The following is a 21,365-nucleotide window of genomic DNA, read 5'->3' on the forward strand; positions in this document are numbered from 1 at the left end:
CTAGGATATAAATGGATGGGAAGTGGTCTTCCAAGGGATTTCTTTCTTCAGCTCTTTTAAAAGTAGTGTTAGCAAGGGATAATAAGATAAAATGCCTAATGGATCCCTAAACCCACTTTCACTGAGTTCAGGGACATTTATAAATGTACAGCTGGGGAGTGTTCTTTACAGCCAAGAAGATTACTGTTCATGCTTTTGATTTTGTGAAGGCAGCACATCCACCATACCTCAATGCCTTTCCCATAACCACAACAATCAAATCAGAAGTTTCTTTCTTATATTCAAAAGCACTATTGAGATGATTGATACAATTTGAACGAGTACTTTCAGAGGAGAGAGGCAGAAGTCAAAATTCTGTCTTCTAGGGGCACCTGGGTGGCTCAGACGGTTATGCGTCCAACTCTTGACTTTGGCTCAGGTCAGGATTTCATGGCTAGTGTTCGAGCCCCACGTCAGGCTCTGCTTTGACAGTGGACACTTGCTTGGGATTCTCTCTCTCTCCCTCTCTTTCCCTCCACCACTCATGTTTTCTCTATCTCAAAATAAATAAATAAAATTAAAAAAATTCTGACTTCAGGATAAAATTTTAGAAATCCCCTTTCTCTCCTTGTCTGAATTCCTTTACTAGCTCCTTTTATAGATTGTGATCACCTAGTACTCCATGATGTTCCCTGCCATATTGGCATCTAAATATTGCAGAGATTTTTTGGATAAAGATATTTTAGAAATAAACTTTAGACAGAATTTTGAAAACATGCATAAACTATACACATTAAAATGAAAGATTAAATGGAAATCAATCAAATGTTTGACATAAGGATTAAAGAATTTATTAAAGTCAATTAACCAGAAAGAAAAGGCTACAAAACAAAACCAATGGAAAGATCAGAAGAATTATGATTTTTCCTTGTGGAGAAAAGATTGACCTGGTGCCTCCTACTGTTCCCTAAATATTTAGGATGGTATTTGGATGGCTGTGCTTGTTTTGTGCTTTGTACTTGGGATGGGTTGGGCAATGATCCCAAGGCTAATGATGAAAAGAAAAGTTACTTTCAAATCACCTCTGGAAAAAACTTGTTTGAATTTCAGACTCATCCCTTCAACTCTGATGTGACAACTCCATGTTTGTGTCTCACAGATACCTCAAATTTTAGATGTTTAAAGTCTTGATCTTCCCCTAGAAATATGCTTCTCTTCTAGTCTTCATGAGTAAATAATGCCTCTATCATCTTATAACATTGGGAGCCATCTTTGATAACTCCCTCTACATTTAGTGCATCATTAATTCACTTTGATTGCACTTCCAAAGTGTATTTCTTCTAAAAAGTTTTTAGTTAAATTCCAGTTAGTTAACATACAGTATAATATTAGTTTCAGGTGTACAATATAGTGATTTAACACTTCCATACAACATCTGGTGCTCATCACAACATGTGCACTCCTTGATCTCCGTCACCTATTTAACTCATCCCCCCAGAATATACCTTTACTCCACCAACTTCCCAACTGTACCTCCATTGCTAGTGTTAGTCCAAGCCACCAACTCCTGAGCCTGGACTTCTGCAGTAACCTCCTAACTGATTTTATAACTCCCACATTTTTCTATCTCCTTTTTTGATTTAATGAGGTTTTTATTTTTCAAAATGTATAGTTGGTGGGATCTGTTCATGCATCTTCACCAGTAGCTGGGATATCTCCACCATTGGTGTTTCTGGTGTAAATTACTTGAGCTCTGTGCTTTGAAACAAGTTTAGTGAGTCCTTTACTAAGGAGCTCCTGAAGGGCTGCCCTGGCCAGGGAACCTTGAATCATTAGTCTCTGAGAGACCATGGCTGGGGTTATAAGCTTATAGTTGGGAACTTCCTTACAGAGTTTGTCATATGTCACTTTGTCAAACAAGACCAGGTTTTTAAGCTTGCCCTGAACTTTGCCTTTGGACCACTTCTTCTTTTTTTGGCCTTGCCCTCAGGTTTGTTAACTGGGTCTTTGTCTTTTTTGTCCGCCTTTCTGGTATCTTTCTTCTTCTTGTCATGCTTGGATGGCATTGTGAAGCTTGGAGAGCAGCGACCACTCCTGCAGCCTCACTGAGATGTCAGACACAAAAAAGCTAACTTCCATGTTTTTTTCTTCTTCAAACTCTTCTCCACACAATGGTTAGAATATGGTACAAGCCATGCCGCTGTAATGTGGTATCCCCAACATAGAGTGTTTCAGCAAAGGTAGACATTGAATTCTTTCTCAAGTAATATTTAATTGAGGTGGGAGTTTTCAGCTAATGGGCTGTTCTACTATTGTCAAAACATCATTTCTATTTTGGGCCCCAGACTTCTACCAGCAGGTAGGAGGGAAAGGGCCAGAGGAACACATACCTTGTCTTTTTAGGGAGACTGCCTGGAAGTTTGGAGAGTTTATAAAACTTCCTGAAGGCCACACAGCTATTTGATGGCAGAGCTGATTGGATCCGAGTTTTGCGTGACTCAGACGCTGTGAAACTACTCTTAGGGGGAAAGAAAATGTATAGCGGTTGCCTTCTAAATTAACATTGAGCCTGTTAAAATTCATATTTTGAAATAATTATGTAAAGTTTTCAATGATATAGAGTATGGCAGTATGAAGAGTAGAAGGATAAATAGAAATAAGAATTTTGAAAACCGTATCTGTGGAGATAGGAAACAAATATACCACCACCATAAGGAAAAAAATATTCACCTTCCGCTGATGGTGTTAGAAACAGTTGAGAAAGAGAGTTTCTCTTGTGAGAGTTCTTAACTGCAAGGAGCAAAGCCCTCAATAAAACGAAAACCTTAATTTTCTATTCCTATCTTGGTTGCATTTACTAAATAGCTTTAATAGGAAGGTGTTACAAAGTGGAAACAGCTGCTCTCTCAAGCTAACATCAAGTGGAGAACAGGTGAAGTCAGACTTCAGGATACCTAAAGTCATGGCGTTAGCCCTGGATGCTGATCCCTGGCTACACCCATGCCTGTGAGATCAGAATTCTGAGGATGGGCCCTGTTTTAGTTTGCTAAGATTGCCAGAACAAAGCATTACTGTGTAAGTGGCTCATGATTATTTATTTTCTACAATTTATTTTCTCATGATTCTGGAGGCTAAAAGTCAGAGATCAAGGTGTCCGAGGGTTAGTTGCTTTTGAGGACTCTCCTCTGGGCTTGTAGATAGTATTCTTTTCTCCCTGTTCCTTCACATGGTTTTCCCTCTGTACTGGTCTATATCCTAATCTCTCCTCACTTTCTTCCCTATTCTTATAAGGATTAGGGGCCCGCCCTCATGGCCTCATTTCACCTCTTTAAACAACTCATCTCCAAGTACATTCACATTCTGAGGATCTAGGTGTAGGATTTCAACATATGAATTTTGGAGGGACACAATTCAGCTCATAACAGGACCAAAGAACCACTGTTTTTAACTCCTGCCCCAAGTTGTTCCAATGTGCAGCCAAATTTGAGAGTCCACGCCCTATGTAGGATTCTCAAACCTGGCTCCATTAGAATCACCCACGTAACTTTAAAAAAGTAAAAAAAAACAAAACGAAACACCAGTACTTAGGTATCACCCTCAGAGGACTGATTTGATCTGTGTGGGCTGGGTATTGTTAGTTTCTAAAAGGTCCCTGGTGACTTAAATATGTTGCCAGGTTTGAACACCGCTGTCCTAATGTACGTGTTTCTTAATTGTGTAAATAAAAGCATATCTTATCTTTCTTTATTTTTTCCTTTGGAAATTCATAAGAAACAGTTTCTTTTTGTGAAAGATGTATGTTCAACATAGTAGTATTCATGTCTAAAAAAAGAGCTAAATATTTCTAAGGTGCTATAGTTTCAAATGTCAAGCATTGATTTTATAATAATATAGTTTTACATTAGACTTACTGTTTTTTTTTTTATGCTTAATGAACACAAATCAAAGCAACTTGGGTATGTCACTCAGAAAGCCAATGAAGTTAGGTAACTGACACTTTAATGATTAAGATGACTAAAATGTCATAACTTTTATCACGGAATTTTTTTTTTTTTTAATTTTTTTTTTCAACGTTTATTTATTTTTGGGACAGAGAGAGACAGAGCATGAACGGGGGAGGGGCAGAGAGAGAGGGAGACACAGAATCGGAAACAGGCTCCAGGCTCTGAGCCATCAGCCCAGAGCCTGACGCGGGGCTCGAACTCACGGACCGCGAGATCGTGACCCGGCTGAAATCGGACGCTTAACCGACTGCGCCACCCAGGCGCCCCTCACGGAATTTTTTTTAATGTAGCTTTTTTGTGCTTTATTCTTTTTTAGATCACAGAATTTCCCTTCCAGCAAATGCAATGTTTACAAAAATTTATTATTGAAATATAGTTGACATACAGTATTATATTAGTTGCAGGTGTACAACATCGTGATTTGACAATTCTATATATTGCTCAATGCTCACCACGATAAGTGTTATCACCATCTGTCACCATACAACGTTATTACAATGTTATTGACTATATCCAGGGCTGTACTTTTCATCTCTGTGACTTATTTATTTTATAACTGGAAGTTTGTACCTCTTAATCCCTTTACCTATTTCTAGTGAGGAAATTTCTTGATTAAAGAAGTGATGGTTTTCAGCTTTCAGAAGGAGGCTGGATTTTCCTTTCCAGATGATATCAAAATCTGATAGAAAGTCATTGATTTACTCAGGCCAATTTCTGTGTTTTGAAGTGAAGCCACTTATCTGGCATTTTTCATTAAGGCTTGAAAACAGCTGGCTGCTTCCCAGAATGCAGTACTGTGACAGAGATTATTTTATGAAGTCATGGATCAGCTTCCTTTGTAACTTGCTTTAGTTGATTATGTGTACATTTCTTCATTCTCTGGGCTTAAATGAAGGCTGCACTTGGGTGAGGAAACAGTATTATTGTTTCAATGATAAAAGACCATTTCTATCTTGCTATGTTCCATTGTCTTTCCCATTGCACCTTAATAATATTTTTGGTTTCAGTTTTTTTTCTGAACGTCATTTTTAAATACTATAAATACTGTGCTTTGAATTATGTAGTTTTAGAAACAGTATTTAAGATCATAAAACATCATTTGAACTATATAAATATACTGTTCCAGGAGTGTAGTTCATTTTTTATTTGTCCTTTCCCTCTTGATTTCTGACAGAGAGATCTGGGAAAGTGAGCTTTTAATGAAAACAAAACAAATTAAGAAAAAAACCCTACTGTTATTACAAATGTACAGTATGTAATCACTTTCTAAAGTTGTGGGGTACCATGTCTGTCTGAAACAGAAAGAATTCTAAGGGCTGAGACTACACTAGACTTAAGTATATCAGTAAGTGTAGACACCTTTTTTTAAGAGCACTTAAGAGCGTAGCCCTAGAAATTCATTAGCAAAGACTCCCAAACCGAGGAATCAAATAGTATGTTTTTCTTTTACTCAAACTGAGGACTCACCTGGGACACAAGTGCCCACATAGAATGAGGTAATGATTGTATCAATGAAGGGAGCTACTTTTGGTTGAAAATTGAATAAAAAAGAATGAGAAATGAGGTTTTGTGTTTCGGTTTTAATCATTTTTGCCGTGGAACCAGGAGGTGAGATTTGGTCAGCAACTTAATGCTGCTGTAATTCTCAGTTGTTGTGTGGATTATTAGCCCTCACAATTCTGCTTTCTCTCTTCCTTTTGCTGACAGAGGAAATAACAAAACCCCATAGATAATGGCTCATGACAAACATTTATACTTTGGCTTCACTTGTGCCTTTTAATACTGTTTTATCTGTATCTTGGGGATCACTATTAAGTGGCTTCCAGACTTAACTACTCATAAAGATCTCTTGGGAAGCCTTTAAAAATTGATCTCCCAGTTTCCTCCTGGACCTGTTGAATCAGAAATACTGAGTATGAGGATGTGGAATCTTTGTTTGACACCCTTCCTGAGTGATTCTTGATATGGCCAACCTTTTCCTTGTCCAGGAATTGTCTCTGGGGACTCATGGTGGTCCAATTTTGGAGATGACTATTCTCAATTCCTTCCACTCTTCTAAGTTTCCAGTCCTAACTTCCTCATCAGAAGATGACTGGGTCCTTCCTTTCAGTCAAAAAGTAAGACCATTCTGGATATATTCCTCATGTTCCCTTTTGTTTCTCTCAGAATCGTGTCTCTGGTTATTGTCTTCCTTTGAATTTCACAGGAAAGAGCTCTTGTTGAAAAGTAAACTCCACTTTTGTTTTTCAGTTTATTCATTTTCACTTAAAAAAATTATTTTAGAGAGAGAGAGCGTGCAAATGGGGGAGAGGGGCAGAATGAGATCGAGAATTCCAAGCATACCCCACACCCAGCGTGGAACCTGAAGTGGGGTTTGACATGGGGCTCCATCCCATGACCCTGGGATCATGATCTGAACTGAAATCAAATGTGGGATGCTCAACCAATTGAGCCACCCAGGTGCCCCTATCTATTTTCGTCTTTAATTTCCCTTCATACCACATCTAATCCCTCTCTCCCTTTTTTAAATTACATAGTTTCTCTTTGCCTTTGAAGAACACAGATTTTTCCTATCTGGAAAATTCTTGCCCCATAATCCCTGATACCATTGAATTTCTGTCTTTTCCCCACCAAAATTCCAGAAAGACCAATGTAGTTATTCCTCGCTACTAAGCTTTGGGGCTCTTGTTTCTACCATTCTAAACCTCCCCCTGCCTCCTCAGTAATTTCCTCTAATTATGAAATCAATTTTCTTTTCTGGAAGTTAGATTGGCGTTTCAAAGCAGGAAATAAAAAGTATGAGGAGAACTATAAGGAAATTTTTTTTCCATCTTCTTTAGAAAATGAAATTAGAAATACACAAAGGATACATAACCTATCTATTACAAACATTTGATAAGTAAGTATAGTTGTACCAATAAAAATTCTGGCCTCCCTTAAAAGATAAGATCAGAAGATAAATCTGTCCAAATTTATCCTTGACATATCACAAATTCTTTTGTCTAATGGTTCATAACTAAGGCTTTGATTATAGTACCTCGTGATGGATACTTAGATAGTTTATTGCAAGATGTTTTAAACAGACCTCTCCCAATTTGGAAATTTTTTTGTCTTGTATAATATAGGCATCTCATTATTACTGGAATATCAGAATAATTGCCACATTCTCTGGAGTTGCCCATAATTTATAAACTATTTTATTTTTCTTTATTTCCTAATTATTTAAGTTAAAAAGTATGGTGAAAGTATTACATAAAAATTATTAAGTCAAATAACTTTTATAGTGCATAAAACAAAAAACGATATTCTTTTTTCTCTTACCACCTTGTTTCACTTAATAGAAGAACCATCTCAGTGTTTTTAGCTGTTTATTCTGGCATTTACTTCCCTATTTGAAAATAATATGATTGATTTTCATTGATTAATCATTTTTACTTTCTTCTAGGGTATTTGAGGATCCTTAGTTTTACCTCCTCTTTAAGTTTAAAATCCCACATGAATTACTGTTATTTCCAAGCATCTGAAATGTGATTAACTTCACTAAATAATTTGGTTTATGTAGTAAAGTAAAAAATTTACTTCCTCCTTACATAATTTATTATGTCTAAATTTCTGTATTTTTTTAAAAAAAAGTTTATTTTGAGAGAGAGAGAGAGAGAGAGAGAGAGAGTGAATGAGTGCAGGGGGTGGGGGTGGACAGAGCAACAGAGAGATTCCAAGGAGGCTCTGCGCTGACAGCATGGAACCTGATATGGGGCTTGCACTCACAAACCATGAGATCATGACCTGAGCTGAAATCAAGAGTTGGATGCTTAGCCTACTGAGCTACCCAGACTCTCCTATTATGTCTGAAATTTTAGTTACATCTTTTCCCAGTATCTTCTTATAACTATGTAAATGCTTTCCACAGTTGAGTGATCTACTGTGTGATTGCATTTCTTTTCTTATTTTTGTTGTTATTTTACCTGGAGTTAATAATTGCCTCATTTTTTCCCCTTTAATTTTTCTGGAATGCTATGTCTTCCAACACCCTCTAACAGTTCTGCAAAATATCTCTCAGTACAGTGTTCTATATGCTCAAGCAGCCAGATAATTTACCAACTCCTTTTTTTCCTGCTTCTTGGAGGCCCTCTGCCTCCTGCCCCAGTGTGCACTGTGTTCACGGGGTCTGAGGCACAGCTATCATTCTGGGATTGCCCACTATGTCTCTCTATGTTTCCTAAATCCACATTGTCTTTCTTCTTACATATTTTTTTGTGTTTGGAAAGGCATATCCTTTAGTGACCTCTTGAAAAAGTGTGTTTGGAAATGAATTTTTGGGCTTTGCATGTCTAAGTGGACTAATTCACTGTAGGATGATCAGACAAGTTAGTCAGATCTTTTGTTGAGGGGCCCACCCACTCATAAAATAACATTATACATAAATCTTTTCTCTTGGGTAAGTTTAGTATCATCAGAGAAGGATCTTCAGTCACTTGACAAGGGGAATGCAACCTGAATGCTAATGTTCTGGAGTTGAAGGAACTCTGTGATCACTGTACAGATTTTCACATATTAGACCTGTTTCAGCATTGTACCTTTCACTTGCCCTCTTTTGTGACTGCTGTACCTGAGTCTGAAACCCCACTGTCCATTTTCTCTGGAAAATAAACTTCAGATTTCTAGTGGGTGCTGAATTTGCGAGCGGTGGTATGCTGGTAGATGTTTAACAACTAGCTCTCTGAAAAAAATCAAAACAGAACAAAACACGGATTTATTGAATTTGCCAGCTTCTCGCAAATGCTCAAACTATAGTTGATTTCAAGCTACCAATGTGAGGTCACTGCAGAGTTCACTCTTGCAAGCTGGTACGAGCCAGCTGCAGCCCACCAGTGATTGAGAGTTTAAAAATCCCTTCATTTTAGCAACTGCTGTTACTTTCATCTTCCAAAGTACCCAGCATCTCCATTTCGTAAGCATTTCCAGGGGCAAATTGGCTTGCTTCTTGTAGTCATTGGCTTGACTTTTCTCCTCTCTGCTAAAATGTTTCCTCCATCTGCTTTCCATCTTCAAATGTTGGACTATAGTCACTTCTTCATTTCACTAAAGTTGGAGTTTGTGTTTTTGTTTCCTGTCATCTTTGTGGTTTTAGAATTTTGAGACCAGAAGGGAGCAAAAATGCCTTTACTTTGCCATCAGGAAACCAAAAGTTCTACTCATTTTTCTAAATAAAAACTAGAGTTACAAAATGACACCTGTTGTTGTTAATAGTATTTTTAATAATCTTGTCTAAATCTTTAAGAACCTAATTCATAATATAAGTTGCTGAGAAGTAATTTTTTACTTTGCTACATAGAGCAAATTATTTAGTGCAGCTCTGTAGTACATACATTTCAGATCAGGGCATGCTTGAAGTTAAGCAATTTGTGGTGGGATTTTAAACTTAAAAGATGTGAAGGAATGTGGGTTAGTGGAGAGAGAGATCAAGTGTTGAGTTAGTTACCTTGTGTTGGACTGTCATAGGTCCTTTATCAGATATTATAGCCAAAGGCAATACTGAGCTCTGAGGAAGGTAATTTTTAGGAGAGGTTGGGTAAGGGTGGGGATGGGGGCATGTTTATTCAATTTCCAGGTTAGAAATACAGAATTAGAAATATACAATATCCTAATAAAATGTGTATACCTTTTAGATGTTAATAGCAAAACCATCCTGTTAGTTTTTTTTTTTTTTTTCTATTTTACGGTCAGCAGTGATCTGTGAGCAAGAATAACGTAGGGGTAAAGCATAGAATCCTCTGTGTTTCTGTCTCAGAGTGTGACTCTGCCAATTGCTAGTCATGGGATTTGAGCAAGTTTCTTTATCTCTTAGTGCTTCAGAATTCTCATCTATAAAATTAAGATCGGAATAGAAACTCCTCTTAGGCTTGTTTTGAGGTTTAAGTAAGTTTACATTAAGGCAGTTATAATGTATGAAGCATAGTAAGTGCTTGATAAATGATAGTTATAATTAATGTTACTGTTGCTCCTGGGACTAGTTGGCATTGGTTAATACCTGTCTACTTGCTTATTAAAATAAACATTAATGTGCATTAATGTCACATTAAAGTCATAATGCACACACATTTCATTGGAATGTTCTTTGTAACTTCATCACCCTTCCAATAATTTAGCAGACATAAAGGCAGCACCAACTATGTATAATTTTACTGGGCTAAATGCTGAGGTTATAAAGTTTCCTAAATGGACTTGTTATTTGGACAAAAATTAATATTAGAACCTTTCCTCATTATTCACACCAAAATACACTCCAGATGGATCAAATAGTTCAACCTAAAAAAAAAATAGAGCAATAGAAGTACTGATGAGAGATATGACTGAGTATTTTAATATATTTGGAGTAGAAGAAGCTTTTCTATTTATTGACATAAAATCAGAAACATTAACACTAAAGATGGGTACATTTTACAAAATAAAAATTTAAGTTCTGACTGAGGGAGGAATCACCAAAACAAAGTCAAGAGTGAAATGCAAACTGGGAAAAATAATGACAGCACATATGATAGATAGGAGTAAATTTAATTGCCAATTAACTGGAAAATGGCAGACAGCCTAAAAGAAAACTACAAGAACAGGCCACTCACAGAAAAAGATGTTACAAATGTAAAGATATGCAAAATAAAGATATGCAAGGTTGTTCACTAAAATTTAAAGAAATTTAAATCAAACAAAAGATATTTTTCATTTATTGGGAATAGTGGTGTGGGTAGAGTGGGAGGAGACATATACACAAACATAAAACCACCATTTCCAGAGTTCTGAGTCAAGAGAGAATATCCTTTGGGTGGTGAGATTATTTTGGCTTCTGACTTGAGTGCCCAGCCCCCTCCTTACCTCTTTCAATATACCTTCTTGAGTGCTCATTTCTTCCAGTTTTGTTTCCTTGGAAAAATGGGTTGGCAGATTACCTGAGGTTTAATGAGGCCTTCCAGCTGTGCATTAGTCATAGGTAGCGATTACTTCACACTCATATGAGCCAAGCATGTTCAACATTTAAAAAAAACCTCCCTTCTGAAGAGCTAGAGTTGGTTGATGTGTGGCCATGTGGTTTGATTTTGATATTGTTTTCTGAGACCTTCTGCTGTAGATCCCTATACACATCGTCCTCAGAGGCACTGTTTCTAGAGAAAAACAAACCCTTAGAGCTTATAGGGGAGAAAGGGACTAGATTGGTTTGTTTGTGGGTTCATTTATTCAGTAAATATTTGTTGAGTACTTAGTATATGTCAGATAGTATTCCAATCATTGGGCATATAAAAGTGAACATAAGTTTTCATGGAGCTTATTTTTAGAACGGGACAATTTAAAAAGTTAAATAAAAATTTCAGATGGCTGTTGTGAAGAAGATAAAGTCAGGTAAATAAAGAGTAGAAGGATGTAGGTGGTCAGATAAATATATACATATGTACATGTATTATGCACACACTATAATAGTGCTTCTCAAACTTTACTGTATATCAGAATCAACTATACGGCTTATTTATTATTATTTATTATTTATTTTTAATTTATTTAACAAAGAGAGAGCACAAGTGGAGAGAGAGAGAGTGAGAGGGAGAGAGAATTCTAAGCAGGCTCCACACTCAGCATATGGCCTGATTGTGGGGCTTGATCCCACAACCCCGAGATCATGATCTGTGCTGAAATCAAGAGGTGGACCTCAGTCAACTGAGCCACCCAGGCGGCCTACCTGTGGGACTTATTAAAACCTTAAGATTGTTGTGCTCTTCCCTTCAGAGGTTTTGATTTCATAGGGGCCTGATATGGGACCTGGGAATTTACATTTTAAAAAAATTGTGAAGGGTTGCTGCTATAGAGACTATACCTTGAGAGCCACTGGTGTAGGTTATTTGGTGGTCCCAGAAAGCCTCCAAAGAGGTGATATATTTGGGCAGAGACCTGAATGATGGGAAGGAACCAGTGAGATGAAGATGGTCAGTGGTGGGGGGTAGAGGGTGGGAATGAAGAGCTTTCCAGATGAAGCAGACAAACTGTGGTTTGAAGAAAGCTGAGAGACTAGTGAGGCTGCAGGGTAATGAATGGAGGGGATGGAGGCAAGAGATGGAATCAGAGAGGGCAGACCGTGGAAAGCAAGGCTGAGAATGATAGATTTAGACCCTTTGTAACTGTATAAAATTAAGATTTTATTTCAAGTATGATGGAAAGCCATGGAGAAGTAGAGGACATAACTAGGTTTATTTTTTAGTGCTAGAATGGATTTTGTAAGAGGTTAAAAGTGAACCAGGAGACCAGTTAGAAAGTGTTACGATTATCCAGGATAAAAGTGATATTGGCTTTGTTTAGGCTGTAGTGGTGGAGATGATGAAAAATGGGATACAGATGGTGGATGGGATTTCAGGTAAAACAGAAGGGACTTGCTGGTGGATTGGATAATGAGAAGTGAGAGAGAGGGAGCAGGCTCAGCTATGATTCCAACGTCACCTTTCAACTAGTGAAAGGTGACACCAGTAACTGTGAACATTGGAGTAGAAACAGATTTGGGGAGAAATAAAAAAGCTTTTATTTATTTATATTTTTTTAACTCAAAGATGCCTTTAAGAATGGTGAAGAACCAGATATTTTTAGGGAAAGAGAGTGGGAATGAGGGTGAACCCATGCCTTGCTCCTTTGACAGGTCTGTTGTGATAGCTGACTAGGACAGGATTATTGTTCATGTGGATGTCACTTACATCTTGGAAGCTGTAACTTCTGTAATGTGTGGCTTTTTAAATGGGTGAATAGAATCATGGCAGGAGCTTTCTAGAAAACCGTAAGCTTGAGCTGGTGGGCGCATGGTAGGCACTCAATAAACATTTTAAAAAAATTTTTTAATGTTTTTATTTTTATTTTTGAGACAGAGAGAGACAGAGCAGGGGAGGGGCAGAGAGAGGGGGAGACACAGAATCCGAAGCAGGCTCCAGGCTCTGAGCTGTCAGCACAGAGTCCGATGCGGGGCTTGAACTCATGGAATGTGAGATCATGACCTGAGCTGAGCCACCCAGGCACCCCAATAAACATTTGTTAAATTAATGAATGAATGAGTGAACTGGGAACTTTTATATATCAAGCCTATTTATCATTCTGATGGGTGATGTGTCTTCAGATTTCATTATGTAGGGAATATCAAATATCTACTGGTAAAGATTATGTCTCAATTAGATTATCATAAAGTATTTAACTGGTCAGATGAATCCAAATGGGTAGAGGGTTTTTGGTGTAAGCAGTGTTGTGTTTCTTGTGATACCTAAGGCAAAGAGACAGTAAGTTGGTCTAAGACCTGTCTGGATTTCTAGTTCCATGTCTGTTTATCTTTTTGCTTTTTCTCATGAGCCAGTGCCATCTATGGTTTTAGCAGAATCAGACCAGATTTGGAACCTGGCTTCACAGAAAGATCTCCTGTTTCTCTGTAGACCAATATGAAGAGAGGTTTCAGGGCAAGAGCTCCTGTAAACCAGCTTGGTGCAGTGTGTAATATGGGATCATAGGGGACTTAACTGAGATTTCAGAGATGATCAATATCTGCCTATAAGTGCCTTTTCTGATGAACCAAAAGTCAGAATTTGTTTCTGAAAAGGAGAGTCAGTTGCCATAGGTAGAGAAATCAGAGAAGAGGTTGAGAATGGTTGTCAGACTGTATTCAGATGCCCAAACTTGTGAATGAGCAGATGGCCCCTAAATCATGGAATGGATAGCTTTCCAAACTCATTTCTCCTTATTAGCTCCATTTAGGGACCAATGATTCCACTTTAGTCTTGTGAAATGGGAATTACATGTTAAATCCAGTGGTGCCTGGGTGGCTGTCAGTTAAGGGTCTGACTTCAGCTCAAGCCATGATCTCATAGTTTGTGGGTTCAAGCCCTGTGTTGGGCTCTGTGCTGACAGCTCAGAGCCTGGATTGTGCTTCAGATTCTGTGCCTCTGTCTCTCTCTGCCCCTGCCCCATGCACACTCTGTCTTTCTCAAAAATAAACATTATAAAAAATAAAAGAAGTTAAATCCATATCTTAACTATCATCCAAGTTCTTCTGAAGGGAGGAAAACTCTGTTTGTAATAATAGCCTGATGATTCACTTAGGGACATAATTGAACCTGGAGAACATGTTGGAGCTTAGACCCAAGGTCACAGAGGAGAAAGGGTAAGTTGACATCCTGCTATAAGGAAGGGAGTTTATTGCGCTCTTTCCAAGCAGGTAAATAGAGAAAGAGAGGAGAGAGAAGTTGCAGATGCTGCGAAGCTAGGTGAAGGGGCCTGTGGAAATAGTCCAGTGGTAGGATGGCCAAAAGATAATTTGAGAAGAGATGCTCAGTGTTCAATTTGAAATAGTTTGCTTTGCTCTCATGTAAACTCCTTTTATGTCTCCCTTTAAATAATTGACAAAGTCTCTTATATTCATGGAAGCTTAATGTGAGTGGAGTATTGGGTGGGGAACTCAAGAAAGCTAGAGTTTGGCATTGGGTCTAATGGTGGAGGGAAGACAGGATGTAGGAGTTGAATTGACCTCAAGAATGCAAGTTCTGCCCCATCTGCATCCTCTACACACCTAAATAATCCTCAGTAATTTGGGGCAGGACTTTGGTGAGAGACCCGAACCCCAGGTGACTCTTGAGTTGTAAAATTTTGGATAGCAAAGATGATTTCTCTTGAAAAATTTAGGATTTTTGCTCTTTTAAAGTGATTTGGACCCCATAGCTCTTCTTCAACTTTACTAGATGTTTCATTAAACCCATGTTCCTGACTCATGGTTTTTTTCACTATCTGCTTCTCTAACTAGTGCAGTCTCTTTTGTCTGATCTACCTTTGTTTTGTATCTGGCTCTTTCCCTCACTCTTATGGCCTTGTGGGAAATGAATTATTCACTTCTGTACCTGGGTAGGGGACTGTTGTGCCCTGCCTAGCACCTGAACCCGGAAGACCTCTGATCACCCAGGAAGGAAGAGCAGACATGAGTAATATTCTGGGAATTGTTTTCCTAAGTGTGAGTATGGGTAGACATTTGTTTTTCAAAGGTCATGTATGCCGTGATCAGATGGATTTAAACAGGTAAGGCTTTATGGCACTTTAAATGATATTAAGAGATCATTTCACTTAAGAGAGAAAGAAGGCAATAAAAGATTCATTATTAGCCATATTGTAAACCCTAGAGCCAATGCCTTGAAAATACTTTGTATACTGCTAACATCAAAGTCAGCACATATGCTTTTGGAGGAAATAATTAAAAATACTAATATAAGATAGTTTAAAAAATATTTTAATACTTCTACTAAGTCTATTTTGCTACTTCAGAATTTGCTAGATAGAAGCAAGCAGAATTTTAAGCTAGGAATGTGGTTTATGTGTGGATACTGACCTTTTGACTTCATTCTAACAGTTGCTTAATATTCTCCTCTAATGAAATTGTTTCCAGTAATAAAATTGCATTGCAAAAACTTCTTAGGTTATCTAAGGCCAAAATTAGACACCTAGAATAACAAGAAAATAATTCTTGCCTGAGGACTGCTCTAGACAAGAGAAGCATGGTTGTGAAATCATTGTAAATGCATTTCTTCCTGTAGAATTTGCTAGGAAGGAGGTTCATTATGTTTCAGCTAAGAGTCTGGAAGTGGGAATGGTGGAAACAGTGGGCTGAGAAGATCAGGGATACAATAAGTTACTTGACTTGAACGGCTATACAATTTATGGCCCATGGTTAAGTTTGGTGAAGGTTTAGTAACAAAATGACAAACATGTTTTTATACCATGCTGACTGTTGAAAAAAAAATTGCCTATAAATACCTGTAGTGGTCTGCCCTTGTTGTCTATCCAACACCATCCTCAGTCTTTCTTTTGGGAACAGCACCTTCTTACCTTTGGAAATGACTCAAGCTTCATTCTAAAAGTGTTCCTTTGGGTTGGGGAATTTATAAAGTGTGAAACCACGGAGATTCTGATGGCCAGGTTTGCTGCCCAAAGGAGGAAAGCAGTCTACAGTGAAAGGGTCAGTTTGCAGTTATTGCACTTTGAGTGTTCAGTCCCTTAATAACAAAGGACACTTTAGTGTGCTTCCTGTATATTTTTACTTTGCTTAAACTGATCTAAACTTTGTTTCTGTTACTTAGCAAAAAGAATCCTGATGAATACATAGACACTATAGGTAGGAAAGATGCTTTATTAAAGGCTGGAAGGCTGGCACCAAAGTAACTCTGAGGTTTATAACCCTCTGAATTAATTGGTTGTTGGACATGACTGAGGAACATAGACTTGGGTTGGTAGAAGTTCCATTGATTAAGTGATGGATTATTTTCTGATAAATATTTAATGGTCCACAAGACCTGTCAAGGGACCTAAAGACTAATCAGTCCCTTTTGGTTGGTTAGAACAGTTGTCCAAACTCATTTTGTTTGTGTGATGAGTGTTCATGATTTACTGGGACTGATAGGACCCTATCACTGTGTCCCCTACTTGAGCAAATAGGTCCTTTCTGAAGCCCGAGTCAGGACAGCTTTGGAGTATACACTTGACAATATGGTCAAGTAGTGAAAGTTGATGCCCTGTCTTAAACCTTCCCAGTTCTTTTTTCTTAAATTTTTTTTTTAAACATTTATTCACTTTTGAGAGACAAAGAGAGACAGAGCATGACTAGGGGAGGGGCAGAGAGAGAGGGAGACCCAGAATCCAAGGCAGGCTCCAGGCTCTGAGCTGTCAGCACAAAGTCTGATGTGGGGCTCGAACTCACAGACTGTGAGATCATGACCTGAGTTGAAGTCGGATGCTTAACCGACTGAGCCACCCAGGCGCTCCTAAACCTTCCTAGTTCTAAGTCCATACCCTCTTGCTCATCGGCCAAAGAATTTGATAAACTATTCTCTATTGAAGTGAAATTCATTGATAAAGGCTTATTCTGTTTCCCTTTCCAGTTAGTACTTACCTTTAAATGCACCGGAGCAAGCTAGTTGTGGATTTAATGTACTATGGTAAGAAGAGGGGAGAAATGACATTTTTGTGGAAGCACCACCCAGTTACCAGTAGGAGAAGCCATTACATTTATTAATGCTGAAATTCTTCCTAGCAGTGAGTCTCTCATAGAGCATAACCACTCTTTGTAAATAGTATTTTATACCATCTATTCTGATGCGAATCCTACATTATTGCTTTTATGTGAATGAATCATACTTCCACATAGTATAATAATATGTACCATTTGTAGAGAGCTGCCATGTGCTAGATACTGCTGGTGCTTTCACACACTGTATCTCATTGAATTCGTCTTCAGAACAATGTTATTTTACAGGAGAGAAAAACTAAGCACAGAGAAGTTAAGCAGCTTGGCTAAAGTCATAAGTCTAATGAGAGGGCATAACTCAGAAGACACACACCAATGTTGCATTTTTTAAATTGGACTCCTTGCCTGTATGAGTTACCTCCTTACCTGCCTTTCTTAGGTGGGGAGTGGGATGTGGTTGCCATCACAATCTCAAGGGAGAAGAAGGCCTTTGGGCAGCTTGCATGGATCATGATCTAACCCAGCTGTGGAAGAATCTTTTCTCTCTCTCTCTTCTTTAAAATTTATTTTATTTTGAGAAAGAGAGGTGGGGAGAGGGGGAGAGAATCCCAAACAGACTCTGCACTGTCAGCTCATATCCTGACATGGGGTTTGAACTCATGAACTGCGAGATCATGGCCTGAGTCAAAATCAGGAGTAGAATGTTTAACTTACTGAGCTACCTAGATGCCCCAAGAATCTTGATATCAAGTAAGGATCACTAAATGTTACACATAGACTGAGTTCAGGTTGATTATCTCCTATTTTTATCAGAGGGTAATTCCTTGTGGTTTTTGGGAAATATTACATGGTACCTTATGGTGATTGAGTTACTGATTGAGAATCTATGGGTCTATTAATAATGTTTTATGATTCTGATTCCTAGAGGTATGTCAGATGTAGTTCATACCTGAAAGTTATAAATGGACCAGATTATACTCTTGCTTAATATGTTAATATATTAATAATTGACATCTCACCGGTAACTTCATTTTAGAGGCATCTGGATTAATGTACTGATATTCTCCTACTAAATTGAATTAGATCTTTAAGGATCAAAATCTTTTCTAAGTATTTTATTGTATTTTCGAAGTGTTTTTAATAACACTTTGCATATTCAAGATTTTTAAAAAAATTTTTGTTCTGTTTTTTCTAACTTCCTAAGTAAACACCAGTGCCATTGTAGGGTAAATCTGCATGAATCTTCACAATCAGGTTCACAATCTGGAAATAGTATACAACTCCGTGAGGGGACAAAACTCAAGCTATCTTGCCCTATGTGTATATGGCTGATCTTTTATTTTTCTGCCTTGACTGTGTCCCAGTATGTAACACTGGTGTTGGTACCCCATCATTTGGGTACATGAATAGTTAGAAATAAAGGTGTGTAAGAGAGCTTTGCTATACCAGATGTAGGACCTCAATCCTTACTTTTCTAGACCTTAGAATGAGGTGACTGAGATAAATTATCTGCAGGTTTCATTCCAACTTAAAAGCTGGAATTTTCTAATGCTGGAGAATTAGAGATTTGTTTTCTGGTGTCTGACCACAAAGCCTTTTGGAGGTAGAATAAAACACCACAAATTATGTTGTTCACTGTGTTGGGATGGAAGTTGAAGGCAGGAAGGCGTGCAGAGAGCTTGATTTAGTTTCTCAGATGGCTTGCCCCGTTTCCTTCAAAATGATGGGCAGAGATTTTAATGTTTATCATGTTTTGACATCTGTGATTTCTTTTATAAGCGATCATCATAGTGGATGTCAAGAACTATGTGGTAATTTACAATTATTCTGCGGTATCACGTGTGCATCTGGGAATAAAGGTTTTAGAGAATTTTTTGGCTAAAGTACGGTTGCACTCAGAAAGGAGGAGCTTTGTAAGTGAGAGCAGCTCCAGACTTCTATGAATTTCATGTTTAAGTTCATTAATGGCAGGGACTGTTTTTGGTATTCTGCAATGTGCACTATTCCTTTGTCTTTCTATATGCCAATTATGGGAGAAGGTGATAGTGGTGATTTATTTTAATTTAGATGCCAAAGAGTATTGAAATAATTTTTTTCTTTGAGAAGAAACATTTGAGAAATGTTTAAGAATTTGAGAATGGTGGGGCGCCTAGGTGGCTCAGTCAGTTAAGCATCTGACTCTTGGTTTTGGCTCAGGTCGGGATCTCACAGCTTTGTGGGTTCGAGTCTTGCATTGGGTTCTGTGCTGACAGTGTGGAGCCTGCTTGAGATTCTCTCTCTCTCTGTCCCTCCCCCACTCATGCTGTCTCTATCTCTCTCAAAATAAATAAATAAACGTAAAGAAGAATTTAAGAATGGTATGTCAAGAATTACTATACTGAAATTTGGAATAGTTACTAATTATAATGGGAATATATATACACACACACCTACAGTCATTTTCTAGGTGTATATGCTAATTAATATCAGAACATTCTACATTTTAGGAACAGATACCATTACCACTTCTATTAATCTTTTCCTTCCCATACCTACACCCATTAGCTTAATTAAGGCATTTATCACCACCCTTCTGGATTATTTTAAGAGTCACCTTGCTTTTCTCCTGGCTCTCACTCTTTTCTAAATACCACTCTGTACCAGATAGAGCAAATCAGCTACAATCAGATTAAAGTCTTAAGTGGCTTCCTACTGTCTAGCAAATAAAATCCAAACACTTGTAGCTTAGCAGTGAAGATCCTTGAAAGCCTGCGGGGAGTCCAACCTTGTTCCCTATAACTCTCCAGCCAGTATTCTATGTCCTAGTGGATTCAACTACTTGCTTTACTTTTTGTTCTTGTGTTTTTTCCTTCACAGTCATTTGCTTGTGCTGCTTCTTTATATATTAGTCTCCTAATAATCTCCTAATAATATAGTCTCTCTTATAATCAAGTCAGGATTGACTGTCCAGGCCTTCTCAAAAACCTAAGTCCATTCATTCCTTCTAATTCACTTCTATTAAAGTAATCTTTCTTTCCTTTAACTCTGCTAGAATACTGAAACTCAAACATTGTGAATATTCCTTTGTATTACTGTTGTTTCTTATATACATGTTCTTTATGTTATGTCCTTTGATTATATTCTAACTTTTGGGGGCAGAGACCATGTCTTTTGTTTTTTTCCTTGAACAGTACCTTGTACAGGGTTGGCCATGGTAACTGCTAGTTGAATGAGCCAATGGATGAAGGGTTCTGGTAAAACCCCTTCCCTTGCTGTTTCTTTATTCTTTCTTTGATTTAGAAATCTCTCACTAATGTGAAGTTGGTGAGTTTTGTGTGACACTGGGTACATGTAGATGTGTTAGTCCACCCTTAGGCTGGTAAATTGTGACCACTGGTGTTCTCGTGCTGAATCTAGTGCTTAGATTGCTGACGTCCTTACGTATTCTGAGACCATTTCCTCTATAGGGAACAGCCACTTCACTTTTGGCCTATCTGTCTCTGTTCAAATGGGAAACTCCCTCCTGGAGAGCCCTTCCTTCTGATTCAAGCACTAAATGGAAGAATAACATTTTTTATGCCCAAAGCCTTATTTTGCCCACATCCTTATTTTCTTGGACATATTCCCTCTCTTCTAAGTCAAATATCGCAGTAAATGTTGGTTTCCCTTATTTTTATTTTTCACCTTCAATTAATTCCTTAATTGTGCCACATAGGTTCTGCAAAATATTTCCCATATTTTAAGTTGTCCTAAAGCAGATCCACTCTGTTAAAAGGCCGTTTTTAATCTTCTCAAATTCAAACACAAAGAGACTCAAGTTTCTATCCAGTTCTAAATGATCAAAAAGACTTCCATATTTCTGCCCTCTCTCAGTTGTCTCTCATATGGCTTCCCTTTACTTGTGTGCTAGCTGCTGTATTTGGGTAGGTTCAGTTTATTAGCTGATAACTGCTCTCTGGCTAAGAGTTTGGTGGGATAAAAGGTTAAACTACAAGTGAATTGGACTTTTTTGGGGGGAAGCATGGGGATCACTTAAATATTCTGCGAGTCCATATTATTTCTAGCCTGTTGTATGTATATTCTTCTTTAGATATTGCGTGAGAATTTGCTGGTGGAGGAATGTTGGATCAAAGCTATTATATTAGTGTGAAAATTTCATTCAAGAAATAATTTATTTTGAATAACTATTATGGAGGCTTTGTGAGCTAGGAGCTAGAGAGGTAAAACATAAATAAAATATAGCATCAACCCTTACAGAAATAGATAAGAGATCAGTGGATCTCAGAAAGAACATACAACTTAAGAAGATTTCTCTGTCTTCACACTACATGGTGCACATAAACAGCAGACTCTCTGTTACATGTTATAGTCAAATGTGGTATTCAGGC

At 37.8% G+C, this 21,365-nt stretch overlaps 1 protein-coding gene and 1 pseudogene across 2 annotated transcripts in view; one reads left to right on the forward strand and one right to left on the reverse strand.

The window, feature by feature from the left end:
• Positions 1-21,365, forward strand: part of PLCL1 (phospholipase C like 1 (inactive)) — a 336,396-nt gene that overhangs the window by 128,733 nt on the left and 186,298 nt on the right. The gene's annotated exons all lie outside the window — the stretch shown is intronic.
• Positions 1,611-4,015, reverse strand: LOC123599279 (annotated as a pseudogene).

Source organism: Leopardus geoffroyi, chromosome C1 (genome assembly GCF_018350155.1).
Source record: "Leopardus geoffroyi isolate Oge1 chromosome C1, O.geoffroyi_Oge1_pat1.0, whole genome shotgun sequence".
NCBI lineage: Eukaryota > Metazoa > Chordata > Mammalia > Carnivora > Felidae > Leopardus > Leopardus geoffroyi.